The sequence below is a fragment of the Apostichopus japonicus genome, chromosome 7 (assembly GCF_037975245.1).
Source record: "Apostichopus japonicus isolate 1M-3 chromosome 7, ASM3797524v1, whole genome shotgun sequence".
NCBI classification, from domain to species: domain Eukaryota; kingdom Metazoa; phylum Echinodermata; class Holothuroidea; order Aspidochirotida; family Stichopodidae; genus Apostichopus; species Apostichopus japonicus.
In genome coordinates, this window is record NC_092567.1 from 16576587 (window position 1) to 16586706 (window position 10120).

Here is a 10120-nt window from a genome sequence, read left to right on the forward strand (position 1 = left end):
AAGGTGACTTTCTGTCTTTCGAATTGGTTTGGGAAGAATATGAAAGTTGTGAGTTTGGCCGAAATATAAAAATCTCATAATTGTCAATTTCGATGAAAAATCAAATATGGCTATACAAATTTAAGGTATACATGAAGATGAGATAATGTAGTCAGTTGGCCCTTGCAGCATATACGTACTCCTATGTTTACCATAGCAACGGTTGACATGGAAATACATTGAGTGGACAATTTACGGGTACCAGCGGCTCAATCATGGCCATTGAAGAAATGATGGTCGGTGTTCCAATTGCCGGGTGAAGTGGAAAAACGTGTCCGTTGATGCTTCTGAGAATGTATCAGTGTTAGGTGACTTTGGTGTCTTACAACGTCGTCAAATTTCAGCCAAAACCTGACAGGGTAGATAGGTACTATAACACGTTGTTACGAAGTTTTCTTTTTAATTTGATCAGTACACATATTTTCTAACGAGAGGTCAATATTTCGGGGGTTCTTTCTTCTTCTATTTTCCTCGGGTGTGAAGTGCCCAATTAACTCTCCACTCCAAACCCGTTGCGGGTGTTCATTCGTTTTTCACTTGTCTTAGCAAGTGCACAGGTTTTTATTTGCAGAAAGATTAACTGTATTAAAACATTAACAGAAAATTAATCTGGATAATTTAAAATGCGTAAAGAAGTTTTTAATTTCAATGGCATTCCTCTTGTGCTATGCTATGCTGTACAGTTGGATGTAACCGTTGCCTTTCGAGATTCAGATACCGGCTTCCTTAACTTAGCGAGGCATACGATTTTACACAAACAGTTATCTTGGGCTGCTTTTTTATGGGGGGGGGGTCGCTGGTGTGATGGGGATGGGTGTTTTGTTTCGCTGCGAGCTGGTCGTCCTTTGAGTGGTTTTGTGAATGTTAGAGTGGGTGGTTGGGGGTTTGTCACTGCTGGTCGGTGGGCGTGTTTGCTTTTTTGGCTCGCTTGACTTGATTTGTATTTGTCAGAGTGTGATGGTTGGATAGTGCCGTTTGGCCGTGACGTTTTGGTTCCCGCAGCACAAAATGAGAAGAATACTAAAATGATCTGCGGTATGACAGTACAAGTTAAACGTCAGTAGATATTGCGAAGAACGTAAAACAAAACAGGTACAACAGTACGTCGAATCCCGTATTTACCAAGTGATTAGATGCATTACTAAATATTGAAGACCAATCATATTCAGATACTGCTTTCAAAACAGTTATTTGCAAATTTTATTCAGCGATACTTCATTGACGTATGTCCATCACCATTATATCATTTCACTTAATCTATCATCATGCATACTAACTGGTTGAACATACTAAATGGTTTAAGAGCGGTATAACATCAAGGTAAACTACATGCATAGTTTGTTTATTCCCCACTAACAGCTGTCGGATTGACTTTTCCAAATCATGAGTCGTCGGTCGATATGATTATTCTCCAACCAATTACGCTTAACCTGTGTAAATAAAAAATGATGGATATTCAAATTTGCTTGCAGCACTTTCTGTGAATAGAGAAATATGGACACGGAAGGATGTAGATTGAATATATACAAACTGCCAGTAATGGGGTTTTCTGTGAAAACTACGTGAGAAAAATAGAGAGACAACTCAAACAGGCATAAACGAATTATGTCATATAAACCCTCGATAAATCGAACGTATTTCCTTTTGTAGTTTTACACTTTATTCTGATAAAGTGAAAGAGTTACAACCACTTGACAGGAATCCCTGTTTATCATTGGAAAAGTAAAGATTTGACTCTTCTTTCAAGGAGATTATATTGAAGTGTAATATAATTATTGCGGAACATATATAAATACATATATACATACATATATATATATATATATATATATATATATATATATATATACATATATATACATATATTTAGATATATACATATATTTAGATATATACATATATATATATATACACATATATATATATATATATCTATATACATATATATATAAACATCTATATATATATATATATCTAATATATATATATATCTATATACATATCTATATATGTGTGTGTGTGTGCATGCGTATGCGAATGTGTGTGTGTTACATACCATAGTTACATCGTGATTGTACATCGGGACAGCACCACGGCGCCTGAGAGTGAATACACTCATAGCTACAGCTACAGAAACCGTCCTCACCACAAGGGATTTGGATCCCACATTGACCTGAGATAAAACAAAGTTGACTCGAAAAGTAAACAAAAACGTATATGTGACTTCCTTTTGCATGAAAGGGTGACAGGGACTAGTATGAATCAGCGCAAAATAGAACTCATGGTTTCTTTACATCTTTCTAGAGAAGTGGCAGTTTTTCTTTATTTCGTTGCATATTTGTCTTTCTCAGGATTCTTTAGGATTGCTTTCTTCAAAGCATTCCTCTTTTGTTTCTGCAACATTTCTGTCACTAGAATTACTGGTACATCCTTTATCTTCTTGTACACTCACAAACCCATTAATTGGTAAACCTATGAAAGGCGCCAACATTTCGTTTAACCAAATGAACAATTTTTGCGAGTAGTGGTTACGTCCCAGTCGAATTCATTCATATTTGTTGATATATCGTCCTTATTAATAAAGCTCACAAGTCAAAGGAATTCAACTTGTCCATAATGTTTGTAAACCATCCTTATTGTAATAAGATTGTAACTTCAAGCAAATTGATATTTCACTGAGTAATGCCAACGGATCATTGATTGAAGAAACAAATGTTGAGGATGCATTTACCTTCCGCAGTTGAGAGCAACATTGCTACGGCCACGAGGATGGCTAGAACAACCTGTTAGGAAAGATGATGATGAAGATTAAACGTAGAGCTTTAGAATTAGATACATATAAAGACGATGTTATACATTTTATGCAAAGTCAATATTTTGCATCCATGGCGTAACATTTTATCGTAACATGTAGTATACTTGTCTTAAATCTGATTTGTATGTTCTGTACCATATCATTCTTATATTTTAAATCGTAAGCACGATATTACTTAAGGATATTCCATAATATCTGATATGCCGATCAATTACTACATTTTACTTGATCGCTCTTTTCTCTACAAAATTCATTTGAGTAAAAAACATTAACAAATACATAGATAACGTTCAATTAGTGAGGGAAAAAACAATGTCTATATAGGTTTAATCAGTCGATTTTTGTAATGACGTTATTACCGTATAAAGGTTAAATTTAATGTTGTGATGTCCTAGCCCATGCTTTCAGTACAGGTCTTACTTCTATGCAGTGTTAATGCCGTGAGAAATGACCTTTGCAAAAGTAGATAATCATCAATAAAAGTAGATGGAATCTAGCAGAAACATTGTCACATCGGTTCATCAAATGCAAACACACAACACTGAATAGGATAACATATATATACATTTAAATTACATGTTTCAATTGCTTTACAGATTAGCAAAGAGTGAATGTTGTTAAATGCCATCCACTGGTTCTCTGCATACCAATAAATTCTAGGGCGAGAGAGACAGTGTTGAATATGCAGAACGATCTGAATGTATTTGACGTGTGGCGGGTTTTACATCCAAATGAAAAGAGGTATACCTGGCGGCAAAAACATCCAATTAAGAGCCGCATATATTTTTTTCTTGATTTCATCCGGATTACTTAATACTGTGTCAAAGTCATTAATAATAGCAGGCTCTAGGACTGATAATTCATTAATCAGCAGTGTTTAATTTAAATAAGGTCACAAAATGAAGAGGATTGTGGAAATTTAATAACTCTTTACTGAAAGATGATTGCTGCTATTTTACGATTGTTAAAGACACAATCGCCAAAACTATTGATGAATATGCATACTTTCCTTATGTTCTAGAAAATATTAAATATCAATATTGGTGAGTTAAATCGTAAGCCCCAGTCTTATTAATAATGGTAATTCTATTTCGGTATTGATATTGGAGGAGGCTGTTCTAAAATATAAAGTACAGCATGCTGACGATACAACCTTTTTCATGCACGGGGATGAATTATCTTTTAATAGTATAGTGATACAGCTTGATTACTTTGGTTCATTGCCTTGGCTAAATTTGAACCCTAGTAAATAGTTTCTTGTAGGGTTGGGGAGTTTCAAAGGGTCTTCGTTTCCATTTAATAAAAAATAATAATATCTGTTGGAACAAGGGTGATGATTTTACACTATTGGGGATTGTGTTTAAAAAAGTAATTAACTTTTTAAAGATGTGGGAGAAATGTAACCTTTCAGTGCTGGGTCGCATTACCATTGTTAAATCTTTATTATTACGTTGTTTTAGTTACTATATTATGACGCTTCCATTACCCAGTCCGGAAAATATTGAAAGAGTACACTCCATGTTTTTTTACGTTTTGTGTGGAAAAATAAACCAGACCGTATTAGTCGAAGACAATTAATACAAGGATACCCTGATGGGGGATTGAAAATGGTAGATTTTTGTAAACAATGTACTGCACTTAAGATCTCTACGTTTTGTCGTTTGTTGAAGGGGATGCTTCTGTATTTTACATAGGTACACTTTAAGTATTGACTCTTTCTTTCATAATTGGGACTTTTATGTGAAGTTAGTGAGTTTAAATATCTGTAATCCTTTTTGAAAAAAAAAAACCTTTTTGAAACTACACATAATTTACTTCATGATGTTTTCTCTACTATTTACGATGATACTACTATATTAACATTACCAATTTGGAATAACAGTTTATTTAAAGTTGGAAATAGCCCAGTATATTACAAGCGTTGGTATGACAAGGGTATACGCTTTATTGGCGATTTGATTAGCATTGGTACTTTTTTTACTTTTGATAATTTTACTTAGAAGTTTAATATATCAACCACTTTTTTTGGAGAATAATGGTATTATTAGCTCTATTAAGGAACAATGGAAGGATTTATCAAATGATACAATTTTAAGGGTTACTTTTCCTAATAATAGTTATATTAATACTCTGCATACAAGCGGTTCTTTTTGTTCTAGAGCACTTTACAATAGATTGCTGGAGTTTTCAACATAGTTTCGATATAGACTGTTGCATAGGATTATTCCAACTAACAAGTATTTGCATTTAATAAAAGTTACTACTTCTGATAATTGTGATTTTTTTTCATGAATATTGAAACCATTGAACATATTTTTTATGATTGTGCTAAAATCGGCTAAGATTTGGAATAATTTACAAATAATACTTAATAATGCCAGTGTGAATACGATAATGAAAGATATATCCAAAGTGTTATTTGGTGAAAAGTTTGCTCGTAAATTAAATTAATCAAAAGATACATTTTGAATTGCAAATTACAAAAGATAATCCCAAGGCAAAATAAATTACTTCTGTATTTAAAAGAATATTTTAATTAGAAATATGAAAGGTGCAGAGTGGGAAAAATACTGGCTTCCTTGGCATAATTTTCTTCAATTACACCTTGTATTATAAATATTTTGTCGTGCCTATTCTAATTTAATTTATCGTCTTTCATTCATAACGTATTTTACGATGACACATATGTTTACTTTTTGTGTATTATGCAAGAGAACAAAAAAGATTAAAAAAATAATGAAAAATAAGAACTTTAACTATGAGCCTGTACGGAGGAGCCGACGAGACCACCACTGTAGCATTGAAGAAGTTTTCGAAAGATTTAGCATATTTTAGAACTGAACATCTTGAAAACAGGAATAGTTACAGAGATATCTCTAGTAGTGAAATTGGTTACTCCAGTTATAAAATACCGATTATGCTAATTCTTAACCTCCTCGGACAAAATACTCAGGCCTAACGAACATTTTTCATGGAAACAGCATGTCAATGGTTCACCTAAATCATTTCTAAGTTAATTTATAGAGTGCACTTCAACTACACACCTACAACTCATGCGAACCGTTCATTTACTGTCAATATCAATTTATCACTTATAACACCAAAAAAAGGAAAATCCTTACTTACCGTGAGAGTTTTGTGTTCCATTTCTTCCGAGATGTTTGGTAACTCAACTTCAAATTCGAATGTTTCTGTGAGCCTTTGGTGATTCGATCGCCCCTTTTAATAACCTCACTGTCAGTACACGCTATATTTATAGCTTTCAAATTGATTGGAATTTTGACGAGGCAAAGGTACGGCGGCGCATGCGTGATAACTCGGCCAATCACGTCAGGGTATTTGGTGATTCGATCGCCCCATTTTATAACCTCACTGGTAGTACACGCTACATTAATGGCTTTCAAACTGATTGGAATTTTGACGAGGCAAAGGTACGGCGGCGCATGCGTGAACATTCGGCCAATCACGTCAGGGTATTTCTTCATAGGGAACATTCATCGTATCACGAAGTTACTTTATTAATCTGAAAGAACTCCTGCCAATCATGGCACAGAGATAATTTGAAATTTGGTAACATTTTGTGAATACAATTGAAAACCACCGTTATTGGTCAGAGTTATACATTTTACATGTAGATAAATATTTTGAAGAAATTATGAAACACAAAGGGTCATCAATGAAATCAACTGGCACGTGCTATCAAACAAAAGTAATAACATATCAGGTTTTTGTTTAACTAAAGGGTTCTGCTACCTACATTGTTGCGAAGAGAAACCTGGTCTAACAGGCGATCATAGCAGTTACTGGTTGCGAGAAATATGGTGATAGTATGGAAACGTTGACATGCCGTAAAATATTAAGATCTTTCTATAAATATGTTGCTCACGTCCAACAAACTGATGGATTAATCATGCAGTGATAATTTCACATTAAATAACTGATTAATTCCTCATTAATCTGCAGAATGATTTTTTTTAACAATTTTCATTACAGAACAATTCAAGAACTACTAACATAAGTAATTAAGTAAACAATTCTTAATTTTCAACGGCACCTTGACGTTTCCGTATAACAGAGCTATGATAGCCAACGTATGTGCTTTTTACGTGACCCGCCCTGCGGGATCCAAAACGTCACGGCCAAACGGCACTACCCAACCATCCCATTCTGACAACCAAACCTAAAGTCAAGCGAGTCAAAAATGCCTACCGACCTGCAGAGACAAACCCCTAACCAACCCACTCAAACATTAAAAAAACACAAAAGGACGACCAGCACGCAGCAAAACGAAACACCCCTCTCCAGTACACCAGCGTCCAAAAAAGGCAGCCCGAGATAAACGGCGAAAATCGCCTTCAACCTGAAGGCGAATGTCACACTTCAACGCCTTCAGGACTGCCTGCCAACTAGCAAATTTTCCCATAAAAACTATATCGCATCAATTCCTCCAAATAGCCAACGTATGTATATCATCACTTTGTATAGGTGACATGACGAAAGATATATTCGATGCCTATGCGCACGTATCTAGAACTTCCTTGCGTCGAGTTAAAAAGCCGGGTAAAAACGAATCACTTGGCTGACAATTGAAGATATGTTTACGTCGAAGAGTTTGATTTAACAGTATTGATATCATTGTTTCATCTAAAGACCATCATCTTCCTATAATAATTAAAACATGAAGGTGAAACATTCTGAATTCAGGTATTTGTACTTATAAATCCGGACAATGTCCCACAACCAAATCCGCCTTGTTCTTATGAGAGATATCGCATGTACTTTCTTCGATGCTTTATTATGGTGTGGTCTATTAGTCACTAACAGAGTAACTGTTTAGAGGCTTACTGTTGGTTGTACAATTAATCTTTTTATTAACTTGGAACATAAATTAATGAAGCAGCTGCAAGCAGGAATAAACTTTCACAAAAGAGCTTGAGGAGTAAGATAAGTACTTGGCAGCTTCGGTTACTTTGTCGATCACGTGATACCCGGAAAATCGCCGGGCTTTTTTTTTTGCCGGGTATAAACCAAGCAAGTGGCTAACCAGGTTGAACTCGTAATGATAAAAATTTAATGTTTTCAATCATTTCCAAGCGGCTTCGAGAAAAATTGAACAAACAAACCAAATAAACTTCGTATTTAACGGCATGCAGGAGTCATTTTAAGCTTTAATCATTTCCTGTTGTCGTGTATACTTAAATTACATATAGCTGTGCAATACCTGCATGTATCTATACATCTCATCAGTAGTTCCAAACACACGGGAATCAGTATCATGATAAAGTGTATGACCGGCGTCAGTACTCTTTGGTTCATAATAACAGCTGTGGCAAATGATATTAATAGATACTATAGATCATACTTTGACGATTGTGATACAGTTCAGAGCACTTATACATGAACATCAGTTGAGAGGAATACACATATGCTGGTCTGTTATTTTGCTATAGAGTTATTGAACACAGACTGTTCCTTCATATGCATATATGTATTATTGAGTAGGATAATATTATCGACAAGCCAAAAACTTAAAACCAAACATATATCACCCACCAGATAGCTTAGTGCTAAATCATAACAAAGAGGCCATGGTTCTTTGGTTAATCTTGTAAGTAATATTTTTTGTCTTGCCTGAATACGCCGCCTTCCTTTCATTCCGTTCTTGTTCTTGAATCTGTAGTCATTGTTAATGTGCTTTTAAAACAGTCAGTATTACTATAAAGGTCAGAAATACCCATCCCACCCCCTCCCCCCCCCCCACACCTAAAGAGCTAAAACAAATAATAGAAGTGGTCACCCGTGACTTGAAGTTTGAACCAGTATTATTTTATTATCCCTTGGCTCCGCGCATATCATAGTAAAACAAAATGTATTGTTGCTCGATTTATACATACGTTACTTGTTTGGTACTAATGCTCTGATTTCTCGATTTGTATCACAAACGTTAATGGCCACTGATAGTGCTACAATCACGTAAGCTTTATTCGTGTAAATGAACCAGGGGCTCACTCAACATGTTTGCATCATGGGGCTAAGATGTAATGTCGCCATGTGAAGGGCTTAATGCCGAGGGTGGTCCATCTCCCATTTATAGTAGTTACTGTGTTCTCTGTGTGTATCGGGTGAACCGGCTGTCAATAAATATACCAGTGTGATAACGATTGATATCATAAACTGAAAGAAAAGGCTGTTCATTTTGACAATAGTGTTTAAGTTGAATGACGAATATAAAAAAAAAAACATTTTTTTGAAGGATAAAGACAAAATAATATTACAGTACGATAAACTATGGTAGACTAAGAATGTTGTAAAGCAAAATAAGAATATTCCTAGTGAGCCGGTAGCGAAGGCTTATTAGCGAAGGCTTATTAGATGAGAAAAATAGATAGTACATGGAGCCGTCTTAGAAGCAGTAAAATGATTCAAAAGTTTTTGGAAAAGACAATAATTTCGGCCGGCATTGGAAGAGCATTACCATCATAAATGACACGTTCGCTAGCAAGGTCACCTTTAGTATTGAAGCACAATAGGAACATTAAGAGAATATATTGTAAGCTGAAGAGAATTATCTTCAAACTATCCATATGTGCACACGCATGGATAATTTTTGCTACCAGTGTTTTAACTTGAATGATGCACGTGTCACTACACCATCACTCTAAATAATGCTGATACATATGGGAAGACTGCCAGTATGTTCGTCACCATAGCAAACTCGTGCGGAAATCTTTAAACAGAGTGCAGTTACCTTCCATAAATAGCCACAGTTGTTCTCACGCAAAGAGAGGCGAGGGCTATTGTTGCAGTTATTGACTAGAAATTTGAGAAATTCTGTAAAAACTTTAAGAGTTATATTTTGTTTATATATTGATAGTGTACTGTAAGTTATTACGGACTATGACATGCATTATCTTGAGATCCATGCACACCGCCAGTTGCTACAAGAAGCAGGATTATGATACAAAAAAAGCTTAAACTCAGAAAACGTTTTACACAGGTTAAGTAAAATTTTACTTAATTTTCATGTCAAATAAGAACACTAAAACATTTAAGTAAAAATTACTTAACTGCTGTTTTGTAAAGTTCTACATGATCAGCATGTAACGAAAGTACAATCTTGTTAAGTAAAATTTTTCCAGAGAATTTTACATAACACCCATTCAGTAAATATTTTACATAGTTTTTAGGTAAATTATTACCTAGTTATTAGGTAAAAAATATCTGGATGCATGGTTGAATCGCTCACAGCAGCAAGGTACATTTAAG

General features: G+C 34.8%; 1 long non-coding RNA gene across 1 annotated transcript; it reads right to left on the reverse strand.

Annotated features, from left to right (window-relative positions):
- Positions 1-1203: 1203 nt before the first annotated feature.
- LOC139969503 (uncharacterized) lies at positions 1204-7583 on the reverse strand. Its single transcript, XR_011793738.1, has 5 exons — positions 7569-7583; positions 5981-6389; positions 2771-2822; positions 2096-2212; positions 1204-1469 (listed from the first exon to the last, which is right to left on the reverse strand). It is a non-coding gene; the product is annotated as an uncharacterized lncRNA (long non-coding RNA).
- Between the last annotated feature and the right edge of the window lie 2537 nt (positions 7584-10120).